The following is a 14,941-nucleotide window of genomic DNA, read 5'->3' on the forward strand; positions in this document are numbered from 1 at the left end:
TCAACTTACCTGTACGCTTCTGAATTAGTGATCCTGTAGTAAAGATTAGCCACAATTAACAAGCAAATAATAAATATTTTACCTATTTTTAATTTCATTTTCCTTCAGATGTCCAAAGGCTTGGGTTTTTAAGGTTTTGAGACTTCAGGATAGTAACAGTGAAAGGACAGACAATTACAGGCATCCTTTCATGTTAGATGCACTAGAAGTTATAGATTTTTAGAAATAAGGAATAGTATTATACTATACCTTGCAAAATTGTAGCCATTAATTTGCTCAAGAGTCTAGATATATTGAACAATAACTCAGAAGGTCTGAGCTCACATATCAGCTTAATCATGCTTTTACTGCAAAGACAAAGGTAATTCATCTTTAGCATTCCACACTGTTTTTCTTGCTGTATTTCATACTTATTACTTTGTATTAGTTTTGAAAGACAATTGCCAACAAGAAACTCACACTGTAGAAAGAAACAGCTTTTAATACTTAACATGCTTTTTATACGTTCTACCACAGATACAGAGAAGGAATATGTACTTCCTAAAACGTTGGCCATTTTTCCTACTACTAAACTAAACATGAACACAGTTTAATATTATCAGAAACTTAAAGGATAGAAGAACTGCAATATCTAAGAAGGTTGATGGAGGGCTACACTGGCTAAATGCAGTCCTGTGAACAGTGAAAAATATGCAGCTGTGCTGTTCAGATTGAGGAATTTGAGAAATATTTCAAAATTACTGAAAAAAAATCAATATTTGTGACTCTATTTTCAGTGGAAATAAATATGTTAGCTGCAAATTTTCAAATGGATTTTATGGAACTGCAATCAGAGATTCAACTAAAAAAATGTGATCATGACTCCATTCCAGGCTGTTATAAGATCTATCTCTCGCTTCACAATTGCCCTTGTTCAAGTCATTGCTTTTTGGCAGTACTCACATTTGTGAACAAATATCGTCAAGGATAAAGTATAGGAAGAAAAAAATTTCATCAAGAAACTTTGATAAACATCCTGAGAGCTCAACTGAGAATGGCAACCACTGTTAGCGAAATAGCCTGATGCGTTAGTCTCACAAAAACATGGTCAAGTCTCCTACTGGTTTTATGTTTTTGTTGCTGTCTTTTTTAATATATGTTTTAATAATAATAATAATAATAGCAGTTAATATCAAATTTATTACTTGATACATATAACCACACTATATATTTTACATTGACTGCTGTGAAAGTAGTGCCTCCTAATTCATTATTTTGACCCCCAATGTCAGAGGCACCTGTAGGTGGCATCGCAGTAGAAGTTAAAACTTCCCAATTATATTCTATTACTTTTTTTTTTCCTTATGACAGATGGCAGCAGAGTGTCTGTCTGACAAAGGTGGCATCTGACCTGGAAATGCATATGAAACAAAGGTGTGGAATTTAATTCCTCCATGCAGAAAAATTTATACCTACTGCCATTCATTGATGCTTGACGGACGTTTATGGAGACCAAACAGTAGAAGTGAGCACAGTGATGCAATGGGCGCTGCACTTCGGCAGCAGTGACAGTGCATCATCATCACTGGCACAGAGTTTGACAAGTGTGGCATGCAGGATCTTGTTCGTGGCTGGCTAATGCATAGCCAATGGTGGTGACCCTGTTGAAAAATAGCATTTTATAGCTGATGAATCGCTCTATCAAACAGTACTATTGGACTCATTATATTTGTTGCAGTTTCCATGGAAATAAAGAGGAGGCGTTACTTTTGTAGCAGCCTACATATTGGCTTCCCTAGATAGATCCTCTTTTTCCATACAGCATTTTTTCCAGCAAGCTCCCTATACATTGTTTCTAAGTTATAATGTATATTTATCAACAAAGGAACTTCTTGAGACTGTTAAATTCATAGTACATTGAAACAGGTGTTTTAAGAATCATATGGTGTCTGGTTCTTCAGTTATTAATCTTTTTGCACATATTAAATAACTGCAAATAAATATGTTGTAGACATATAAATATATTGAGTACCTAGTGATTCAGTAACAGATTTATCATCTTCACTCTACTGAAAGTCTAGGCAATAAACAAAGCTTCTTATTCTGATGAATAACTACCACATCCCAACTTGACCTGAATTTATGACACCAGTTCACTTTATAGCAGTTTTCAAGTACTATGAGATATCATCACTAGCAGCACTCAGAGAAATTTGTCAGATTGTGGACCTTACTCACACCCCCTTTCCCCTCCATAACAAACAATTCTGGCTCAGTATTGAGGTGTGTTGGCAGATCCCGGGCAGCACCATTTTGAGCGCTGCATTTCTTCCCTGACTAAGCAACGAACATTCACGTACAAGCTTCTGTCTGGCACTTGGAAAGTGAATACCTTCAGCATATACATACATTTATACCTTGTGCTCTTTCCATTCACCAGCTAACATTAAATGCAGTAGTCTGAGAAATATATCACTCAGTAAGAAGTACCAGTTGGACACAATAATAGTCTGACTATAAAGCAGCATACTCAGTACTTTTCAGGCAGTGATTTCTGTAGATAGCATCTACTATATAAATTCCAAATTTTTAATATTATGAAGATTCTACTATGGGAAATTTAAAAGAAAATCTGCACAAATTCAGAACAAAAAAAGACTACATTATCTGTAAAATAAAAATGAAAACAAAAATCTACTTTCAAACTGGTTAGTAAGTTTTATACATTTAAAATCTGCAGCTTCAGTAAAAAGCACCGGTTCTCTTGCTTTTGTTAAATTAAATGTATTCAAGTGGAATAGGAGGTGATTTTACCTTTCTTCCTTCATCTTTCTCCTTAATTTGATTTGTCTTTAAATCTTAGTTTCACAGTCAATAGAGAAACATCTGACAAATAAGCCTCCAATCTGATGGGGGAAATAAAAAGCCCTGGAGCAATGTACAGAATGGTACCCCACCTCCATTTAGAAGCTGATTTTACTTCCCATTATGTCCTTACTCTTAGTAACAGCCCTACATTTGCAGCAGAATTCTTATACAAATAAACCTTTACCTTGCCTCTATTGCTAATGATATCACAAGAGAATGTCATAGAATCATAGAATGATTTGAAGAGACATTTAAAGGTCTTCTGGTCAAACTCCCCTGCAGTGAACAGGGCCACCTACAGCTAGAACAAGTTTCTCTGGGCCTCATCCAGCCTGACCTCAAATGTCTGCAAGGAGGGATCCTCTGCCACCTCTCTAGGCAGCCTGTTCCAGGGTCTCAACACCCTCACTGTAAAAAAAAAAAAAAAAAAAAAAAAACAACTTCTTCCTTATACCCAGTCTAAATCTTCTCTCTTGTGGTTTGAAACCATTTCCCCTTGGTCCTGTCACAACAGACCCTGCTAAAGAGCACATCCTCTTCTTTCTTACAGCCCCGCTTTGGATACTGAAAGACTGCTCTCAGGTCTTCCCTAGAGCCTTCTCTTCTCCGGGCCAGACAGCCTCAGCTCTTCCAGCCTGTAAATTTATTTGGCTTAGTCTCATCCTGAACAGAGAAAAAGATATTTATTCCCTTCTTCTAACAGGAGAGATGGGCTAAAACATTGTATAGTCTTTGTCTTCAGATGTTCTAACATGAACTCCATAAAAGACAGGTAGAGTACCTCAAAAATATTAATTTTGATAAGCATTTCCTGTCAAGCATTGTCCATACCAGTCTTTTTTTTTTAACTAGAATTTTAACTGTTTCATTAATTTAAGCTGCATCTTCATAGATCTTCCAGCTTTCTAAGAAATATCTGTCACCTCTCTGTTTACAGGAGTTATGTACATTTACTGAGTCCATGAAAAAGCATTTTTTAAACTCGTCTCTAGAAATCCATTTTTTTCCACATGCATCATAATAAAAGACTCATGCTTGTTATGAGTCCCTCCAAGCTTAGACCTAATTTGAGAAAAACTATTATAATGTAGAAGTTATATACCAAATTATACCCCTCAGAAATCTAAATGTCACACTGTACCATTTTAATGAATTTCTAAGCCTAAAGCAAACAGGAAACAATAAATAATGGATATCAAATATTCACAGTTTAATAACTATCCTCAGATGACCACAATCTCCTTCCAATATGATCACTGTATCATCATGAGTTCATTATACATTTGGCACAGGACAGCACATCGGCACAGCTGACATTGCATTTGTTTCAATTCCTCTGCTGATACCGTTATTTCTAGTTGATCTTACACTGGCATTTCTATTGTAAAATACTGAGATTGTGCAAACAGATGAGTTTTTGCCCTGTTGTAATTAAAATGCTCTGGGCTAAGAACACTGTCCTCCCTGATGTTTATGCATTCTGACTCCACTTCCTGTTTTGAGCTGCTCCTTTTTATTTCACATCCTCTCCTTATAAATAGGTCTCTACTAATTCAGAGGCAAATCTGCATTTGCAGAAACCTTAAATAAAATGTACATCGCAAGCATGAATCTTTTCTGCTGATAGAAATTCTTGGACTTCAAGAACTTTCTCTGGGCTGAATCCAGCCTCTGCGCAGCAGTCAGAATTCATCCACATCAGCACTTGACAGTGCAAATCAGCATCTCTCAACTCTGAGCTGCTTCATCTCTACACCACATTCTGTTTTGGCTCCATCTGGAATTTCTTAAGGCACTTTCTCTGTCAGCAAGATATTCAAGATGACAAAATTTAGTTTTGTACTCAAGCACACTTGGAGCTGCAAAGGCCGTGGGATCTGACTGACTCAGAAATTCAGCACGCCAGAAGAGAACTTCTGCAAAAAATAAGAAGTGCAATATTTCTTTGTTTCTCATTTATAAGTTGTATTAGCTATTTCTTAGAACAAGGGGCCACTCAATTGAAAGTCAGTGGTTGAATACAGCACAAGTGAAAGAGTATGTTACACACTAGCTTCTACCAACGATATGTTCTTCGTTTCCTTTCACCTGAGTTCTGTGAGAAACAACCCATTAGCTCTTAAAACTTACTTGACTCAAAACAGTTCCCAGAAGCTTGCTGCTGGGCATCTGCATGTCCTTCAGGTGAAAACATCCATCTGAGGGCACCTGCGGGAACACAACCTGATAGAAGTTCTTTTAAGCTTAGTCTTGTCAGCTGTGGCAGGTTACTGCTTTAACCTCCCTGACTGCATAGTATTTATTAAAATGGTTGAAAGATCACTGCTTCAGTGTTCTAGACGTTTTAGATTAATGTGTGTAAGTTCACACAGTGTAGTAGCAAAGTTCAGGACACTGCAACATTGAAAATTGTTAAGATTTACCTCTTCCCCCTGCTTTCTTCCCAATATAACTCATCACAATTAACTGTGCCTTGTTTAGTTAATTACTCACAATTGCTAGAAAAATTGAAATATTATAGGGATTTTTCCAACACAGAAAACTGTTTCTAAAATACCTCTTCTAATCGAGCAGCAATTATGTTATTCCCTGCTACCAGTATGAGCATGTTGACCCAGCCAGTCATGTTCTGGCAGATACAAAAAGAAAAAATACATAGCAACAGTGACTACTGCATAGAAACAACAGCTGTAGAACAAAAGGAAAATCCACAGAAAGATTCTGAATGCTTATACTTGGCCATTTCACTGCTTTGGCTTCTATCGTCTCAGCAAAAAGATTCTAGAGGGGAAAGAAAGGGGGCCGTCTGAAACAAAAACCACATTATTTGTATCAAAAGCATTTAAAATAAAAGAAAGTAAAGGTTAAAATTGTAAAGCCAGATGATAATAAATTGGGAAACCAGCCAGGAGCAGGTTACCTAAAAGAAACAAAGAGGTGCAGCGCTTATCCCTGGGTTCTGAATTTAAACTGCAAAATAGCAGCCAACACTTCTGGGTGGCTAATAATCCATAAATGAACTTTAATTATTTTTTTGTATAAATGCCATTGTATAGGGGAGTACATTTATATTCTGCTAAGTCAGACCTCCACATTTCAGCTAAGTTAATATTAACACGCAGGAGTTGTTGGCACAAAGTCAAACTTACACAATGGCTATAGGCTTCGATTGTAAAGGTTCTTGTTATTTCTAAGCTCCAATGTTGTTTTTGTTCCCTCCTTTCTACATCTGTTTTTGTATCTGTTAGATATCTTATTCCCTGTCCCCACATCTTTTATCTCTTAGTTTCCAATCCCTTCCCTTCTTCCCCTCCTTCTGTCTGCCTCTAACTAAACCCTGGACCTTCCTTATATCACCCTCTGCCTTTTCCATATACCAATAATTGCTTTACTCTGCAGCCCATTATTTTTCTCTTTCTTAATACTCTCAGCTGATATCTTTGTCCTCCTGCACATACCCAGGGCAAACTGTAAGGACACATGTCCCCAGGGATAATTCTCACCATCTGTCCTGAAGTCTGTTTTCAAAGAGGCCTCAAGGAGTGAGAAGAAATCATTGTGGATAAAGTGGCTTCAGCTGGAAAGAAACGTAGCTAATTGCTGAGTTGTCTTCTCAAGCAAAGTAGCTCAGAGATTTTATGTCAGGCTTCAGACTGGCTGTGTAACCAGCATTTCAGCAAATAAACGGCTCCCTCTCAGGCATTCCCTGTCTTCTGTGATCAACAGCATTCAATACGTGTATTTCACTACAGTCTGTTTGAATCACAGGTAGTGCTTCTTCAGGAATTTCTATGTCTTCTTCTAAGAAAATGCAACTTTTCTGATGTTAATAGTGGGTTTTAGTGCATAGTATTCGATACACCATGCTTAAACCAGCATCTCTTAACTTCTACATAAGTGTCTATTCCAGATGCAACCATTTGCAGGAGCATTGCACTAATTTGGGTTTTACATTCCTTATTGCTGCTTTTAAATTCCATTAGAGATAGTTAAAGAGTAAGTTTGTCTTGCACGGTTTCTTATCATCAAATTGCCTGTGCCTTCAAAATTTCCTCTCAGATATCCTATTCATTATGCCTCTTCAAAGGTAAGCTGAAAGTCAGCTATGCTATGCTGATTTGAAAATCATCTGTTATATTTTTTATTAATGCAAATGGATATCCCTTGGCTGGGTTTCTGTTTATATGTTCCCTCAAAACACAAGATACATGTGTGTTTTTTCAGCCTTACTGTAATTATTACCTGTTTCCATGCATGTTATGATCAGGAAAATTCCTTTTTAAAAGACACTACCATATGTCTTACAAGCACTCATTCAGGAGATAGTTGCATCAAGGGTTTTACCACCTGTTTTTCTTTTTAGTAGTAGCATAAGGGCATAAAGTCATTCAGAATCCTCTAAGTCTCTTATTTTCAAGTGTTACTTCATTTCTTTTCACACTGCCATATCAGAATGTCAGGAAAGAAAGGGGAATGGCAGAAACCACATAATTCTGACATTTTGTGTTAAAAATGAGATTTCATACTTACCACGCTGTATGGAAAACAACATTACCTAGAGGTTTAGAACAATAATTTGAGGAATCCTTTCAGGCTACTATCTTCAAAAACAGAGGAGTATTTCTGCTTCAATAGTTAACTCCAGGAAGTTTTGTTCTTGTCTTTGTAGGACTGCATGACATTTAATTTCTTTTTAATTTTGGAGGGTGGTGGTTCTATAAAAACTAAGTTAAATTGAATTACACTAAGGAAGCTGCAGTTGTAACACAGTTCTTCCCCAGTTAGTTAGCTTCACAAAAATCTTCTACACATAATTCAAAGAAATGACAGCGTTGCCATGTGGCAAATATAAAGCAGTGATTGCTGACAATAATATTTCAACACAGCCTTTTATTCTTATAAAGCAAACGTAAGTTTTCTTATATCATTATTTAACTTTGGCTTGTGTTATTTTTATAAATAATTTAATAAGTTAACACATTCACTTTGGAAGATTTATCCAGAATATTTATCCAGTGCTGAAATATTCTGTAATTTTCAACATCTTCAAGGTGAAAATCTACTTATCCGGGTGGGCTTCAAACCATCACAGCGTTCTAAATGAAAATTAAGTTACAGCACGCTCAAGTTATGACAAATAATTGTATGCATTTGGCTAAATACAGTCCTGTGAACAATGGAAAATATGCAGCCATGCTTTCCACTTTGATAGACAAACTGGCAAAAAAAAAAAAAATCCCAATTTTTGGGTATATTTTCAGTTTCGTTTTCATTCAACATGAATAAATTACCTATAAATTTTCAAATAGAATATACAGAGCTGCAATCATACATTGAACTCAAAGAAAAAAAATTGATCATGTTACTTCACCAAACTTTCATTAGGCTTCTCTTACCAGGGAAAGATATCTCTCACTTCACAGTCATGCCTTACTCAAGTCATTGCTTTTAGCAGTACTTGTGAACAACCATTTTCAAGGATGAAGCACAGGAAGAGTAAAATTTCATCAAATATCTCTGAGGAACACCTTGAGACCACACTAAAAATTGCAACCTCTTCCATCAAACAAGACATCAGCACATTAGTTTCAAAAAGCAAGGTCAAGTATTCCACTAATTTCATGCTTCTCTTGCTGTCTTTTTTTGTTGCAACTAAAAATAAAAATATAAAAATAAGTTTTGTTACTTGCATACATTAACTATATTATATATTTTAAATGAAGCCCAAGACAATTCCTCTTCACACAGTGCAATCTAGGGAAGCCAAAATGTTGGACATCCTTGACTTACAGCTTAGTATTGCCATCTATTGGTATTCAAGTGTGATATTTTGTTCTTTTAACCTCTCTCCAAAGCCTTCCTTCTTTAAAATCACACACCAGAGACCAAGCTGGACAACATAAAAACCCTGAGATGATGGAAAGCTGCTCACCTCCAAGAATAAAGCACATTTTGTATGGAATACTACTCTTCAGTATATTACTGAAACTAAAGGCCGGTTCATAGAACATGTGCAGCAACTAACTGAACACATGAGCCCCTTATTGACTCAGCCCTGAGAAACATCACTGGCCAGATGTGCCTGTTCTAAATAAGAGCTATTCTCTTGCTTGGGTATTCTGGCATTCTGTAATTAATGACATTACCTCTGACACCAATATGTTTATACACAACAAAAGCTGAAGACATCATGTAGCAATCATGCTACACTCGCAGTCTGTTGTTCCTGTTTTCCATTAGGCAGCAAAATTGATTTCAAACTTCTAAAATAATACCTAGGAAATTTCTTACAATACTAAAAACTATTTCATGTGGCGTTCCAAACATAACTATGGAAAGATAAAGCAACTACATTGTCAGTGCTATTATTCAGGGCATTTTCAACAATGTTATATCAAAAAAAAAATCCTGTGCTGAATTATGAACAGTGCCAACACAATTTGAAATCAACCACATGTAACAAAACCCCAACTTTGGCCACAATAAATGATGTTCTACACAGTATTTGAGAGATATGAAAACACAATGATTTTTGTCACTAACACATCTCATTTAAACTTTGTCCAGATTAACCTGAAGGGATCTGAAAATGGGTGCACTTGATTTTTATAGAGTGAAGAAGCCACTCCCCTCAATGCAATATGCTACACATAACTATTTGATCTTATTTGTTATGTTTTAAGCAGAAAGTGCCCATACACAAACATCAAGCCTGGGAATTAATTTTCATCAAGAGAAAACATACCTTGGAATGTGCCTCTTGACAACATGTTTCCAAACAAGCAAGCATGCAGTCAGTTGTGGATTTCAGGGAACTTAAAGTGATTTTTGGAAAATAATACTGATCTTTCATTTGATTCCTTTATTTCTGTGCATACTTAAAGCCAAAAATTTGGAGGAATTCCAATTATTCTCGTGAGCTACAATTATCTACATATTCGGTCATTTCAGGTTTCTTCTTCTGTATTATTGACAATCTCACACCACTTCTACATTCTCAAATCTTACGTCACCAGCTTTTTATTATATGGTTTCTTATTTTTAAGCATAGATCTCATTTTGTCAAAAATAAATAACGTACAGCTTTTCTCACATAAAAAAAAAGTTTAAATTGTGATAAACTTATGAAAGCAGAAGCCCCACATGTTTCTTTTATGAATTACCATCAAAGGAATTATGGCACCCTGGGCTTCTGCAGGTCTCTGGAAAAATGTTCCAGATAGGGGAAAAGCAAAAGACAACATTTATACTGCGCTCTGTGTGCAGTAATTCAGTAAGAACAACCATGCTCACACAGAATCAAAGAATGTTCTGCGTTGAAAAGGACCTCAAAGATCATCTAGTTTCAACTCCCTGCCGTGGGTAGGGTCACCAACCACTAGAGCAGGCTGCCCAAAGCCACATCCAGCCGTGTCTTCAGTGCCTCCATGGATGGGGCATCCACAACCTCTCTGGGCAACCTGTTCCAGTATGTCAGCACACTCAGGGCAAAAAAATTTCCTCTCAATATCTAACCTAAATGTTGTCTGTCTTACTTTAAAACCATTCCCCCTTGTCCTATCACTATCAACCCATGTAAAACAGTCACTTTACATGACTGATACATTTAAGTAAGGCTGTTCCCTCTAACACAACAGAAGTTAAACACTGCAGTCATCTTTTGAAGCACAGTCTTCAAAACTGTACCTTCAAAGATTAATTCAAAGCCTTAAATATCAGGTAGTAGTAATTAAACTTGGTGTTTTACTTCTTTAGAGAATGTATCCGCACAAATATTTGCAGTAGCCTAACATTTAACAGCAGTTTCAGAGACCATATTTAATACTGCATCATCTTAGATTTAGCCAACTTTTTTTGGGGGGGGGACTCTATCTTAAGCCTCATAGGTCATTACTTCTTGCCTTACAGCATCACACATCTCTAACTCAACAAATTCCATCAGACACAGGGATGAACTTTTCAGCCTCCCCAATAAGCCAACATATATTTTTCCTGCTCAGATGGAGGCTGAATCTGTTCCATAAATAAATACAGCAATAAGCTCCACTTTCCATAGACAATTCCCTAAGCCACTTAGTAATTGCTTCTACATGAATACCAAGAGTCCAGTTTAAAAAATAAGTAAAGAAAAAAAAGCTATTTGAGAGACAGTCATCTACCCAGCATTTCAACTTTTTAAAAACATACAATTTGTACATGTATATACTGATATTTATGCAGCTGAGCACTCTACACATGGATAGTATCAGTTCCATGTTACTGCATATCAAGTACAAGCATCTTGTTCTCCAGATGCAAGCTGTGGCTGGTGCTATGGTATGTAAAGCTATTTTTGTGATAAATACAGAAAGACTTTTCTGAACTGTCTGTTATTACTGAGTGGCCTCAGTGAGCTGTTGGTAAAGAAAGGAAAGGTTCTGAGGGAGATGCATCTATCAGATGATATTTGTCATGGAATAAAAGAAAAACCAACTGCTGAGCCCAGTGTTTGCAGAATTAAGAGTACTTATGGAAGATGGCATCTGAACAGCTGGCTAGCACAGCTGCCTCTAGCACAGGGGCAGATGTTATCCTCTGTGGCAGAAGCTTGCTGAAAGCCAGAGAAAACACAGAAAGCTTTTATCAATGAGTTAACCCCAAATCTGCATGGTAGAAGAAAGAGTGGAACCTGATAGCAGAGAGGGATTGGATGAGAAAGTTGTTCAGGATGGACTGCAAGCCTCTGAACTCAGAAGAAAGTTATTACTTTTTACAATAGTTTTTCGCTTTTGCTGATTTAAACGCAGCACTTTGACACTCCTCCCTAGGCACTGCTGACAAATACAGAAAGCTGTTTGTCTATGAAACAAAACCAAGCTAATGGCACAGAAAGCACCGTAACACCAGTTTTCTGGGTTAGGTTACTCTGATCTTAAAAGTAACAACTTAATATGCCTTAAATTTCTGGCTACCCGCATGAAGCTGTGACTGCCACGTCCTCTTTTATTTCTCAGGAAAAAGACTTTTTTCTGGACTGCTTTGCTGACACCTAGTGAGCCTGCACTCCAACAGCTCCAGGCACATGAGCCCCTCAAAAAGAGGTGGTGACAGAGCAGCTGCTCTTTTCATTCCCCTTGCAGTGAAATGCATTTAAATGGCCCAGACTGAGATTCAGCAATGCGCTGAGTCACACATCAAATCATTGCAGAGGACTACAATGCTGGTGATGTTGATAAGAGATGAAAAAATACGGAAGCGTGGTTAAAAGGGGAAAGAGAAAGGAAGCATGCTGAAAATAAGTAATAGTCAAATTCTTCTCCTTGCAGCCTAAATGCCTTTTACAAGGATGACTGACTCAAATAAACTTCCCACTGGTTGGGACTTGAGTCTTTTTCTGCCTCACATATTTAACTGGGATCTCTCAGTGCCCATAATTTTGGGTTATTAGCTCCTTCGTTGTTTGTTTTTGTGTATGTAAAACATGAACTATAAGCAACTGCTTATTAATGTTTCAAAGTTAATTCCAGTCTAATCCTATCATTATAATAGTGTAAGCATGACATCTGATCCTTAGCTTAGCTTGGAAGAACAGCAACTTTGCATGAGATTCCTCGCTTCATTGAGGCAGCTTAATATTGCCTGGGGATGGCTCCAGTTGGATGACACAGCATTTCCTGGTGCTGAGGAATCCTGCAGCTTACCACAAACACACAAACTAACATTTTTAAATACAGCACTTCTGTTTTTAGTAGAAATTGATAAATTTAATCAAAGTGCAGGTGATCTGGAATTGTAGTGACAACTTAAGAGAGCATTTCACTTGGCCCCAGTGAGTGACAACCATATTACAAGTTGCACATATATCTGGGTGCTTAAAAACACCTGCCCTAAACTTTCAAGGATAACAAGTCAGGGTAATTGAACCTGAACTCTCAGATAGATGAGTAAAATATATCTCCAAAACAGCATTACATCCTTCATAGTATCATAAACAGCAAGGATGCTAAGGACTGCATAGGCCAAATATGAGTACAGCACGTCAGAGAACACACGTGGGAAGGTGCCTGTGGAAGCAGTGGATGTACTTCTCAGGCACAGCTGAAGCCACTCACACCAGAAGCAAGATGCTCACTGCTACAGTCCTTCCTCATCAGCCCAGTATTGACCATAGTGCTTCAAGACAGTCAGAATGGATCCTGCATTTAAATGGGAAGCACAGACATTTCACTTCTATCTCCAACGCAAAATGATATATTTCACCTTTACTTGTGGATAACATTCAGACTCATAATCCACAACTCAACAAAATCACTATAATCAAAAGCCAATTTAAAAACACTCCTTCTACATGCACATATATATTTTCTTTTAATTAAAAACATTCCTTTATTTAGAAACACGCTATGGAAAATAAATTTTCCTTTACATATTTCATATTTGAATGGCTTAAATTAAATAGGATATTTTCTCCTTTGGGCAGCCACACATGACTTTTTGTAATTAAAAAAAAACCTGCAGAGAATCTCTTTGGCTGCTTTCTAACATGCAGAAGACGCAGCTCTGGATAAATTAATTCTCAGTGCTTTTCCTGTAGTAATCATCCTCTTCTTTAATAGTTTTTTCCTTCTAATAATAAACATGAAAACAGTGTTTGTAGATGGTTACAAATATCTTCTAATTGCTACTTAAGGATACTCATTCATGTTTGTATGAATGTAATATAAATTTTAAATGTAACTATCTTAATGCCATCTAGTAACTACATATATGAAGTAATACTGATTAATCCTGAGATTGAACACACACAAGTATCAAATCAGATGAACACCTCCATTAGACAAACTGAATCATATTCAGTATTTTCTTTCATGTATTTGTTATTTTTCATACATCACTCGCACAGCCTGAGCTTCAAAAGGTTACTGAAAAACAGAACCATTCCATATGTCATTCTCTGAGCTCTCTTTTAACTGTAATCAATCCACTCAAAATTATTAGTCACTTGTGCTTGCAACTTTACAACAATAATTATAGTTCAAATACTATAATCAAGGAAATAAAATATTCCCACAGGAAAAAAAAAGAAGAAAAAAAAGAAAAAAAAGAAACAGAAAAAGCAAGTGAGAATGGAAAGAGAGCAAGCAAGATTATCTTATCAAGATATCAGGAATAGAGCTGTTTTTATTTCAAAATCTTCCACCCTTATTTATCTGAATGGCAGAAACTGCTCTGTTCTCAGTACCTATTTTGTTCATCTTGATCCCTCCTCAGTCCCTCCTATTTCCACTTCACACGAAGAACATTCTCTTCTTGAGAAAAAAAGTACAGAGATGTTTTTTTATTGACTAGCCCACTGCCACAGCTTTGCCTTGTAAAACCCACATGACGTGATAACGTGGATCACATCCCTGAACTAATTATAAATATATTAGTGCTGTTCCTATGCTTTTCACTGTCAGAGCCTTTTGCAAATACTAATACCAAAAATACAAGGAACATATCTGTTTTCCATGCTCCCAATGGACAAGTGCTAGAAGAAGAAATGAAATAAATCAATGTGGTTTAATATAGGGAGAAATGCATCCAAAATCCAAATGCCCCCACACCCTAGGACTTAGACTGTGAAATCCTGCCACTTTCTGTATAGCCATCACCACTGTGACTCTACCATCCAATTAAGTCATCAAGAAAATTTAGAATGATAATAAAATTCTTGAACAGTTGGTACAATCATTGGAAACAAAATGTGTCTAAATTTTCCTATATATTTTGTGAGAAAAACAGAATTACTAAATACATGTCTAATATCCAGCATCTACATATTTGTTATAACCACAGCTACCACCCACGGTTACAAGTAATAGATCCAGAAAAGACATTCCCTGAAATAAAACTAATTCAGTAAACAGAATGTACAATAAATATATTGTGGTGATTCTGATCCCTTCCATTTCTTCTCAGACTTCTCCTTCTCAGTTACAAGAATTCATTCAGACTCATAAAAAAGAGCAATGTGCTACCCTGCTCATGAAGTACTATTTTGAGACAGCCCCTGGCCGTACTGGACTGCCAACATCAAACACAAGGGTTGGATGATATTTCCATGGTCTGACTT

Source organism: Cyrtonyx montezumae, unplaced genomic scaffold, assembly GCF_038088225.1.
Source record: "Cyrtonyx montezumae isolate F1298 unplaced genomic scaffold, pur_monq_1.0 scaffold_8, whole genome shotgun sequence".
NCBI classification, from domain to species: Eukaryota; Metazoa; Chordata; class Aves; order Galliformes; family Odontophoridae; genus Cyrtonyx; species Cyrtonyx montezumae.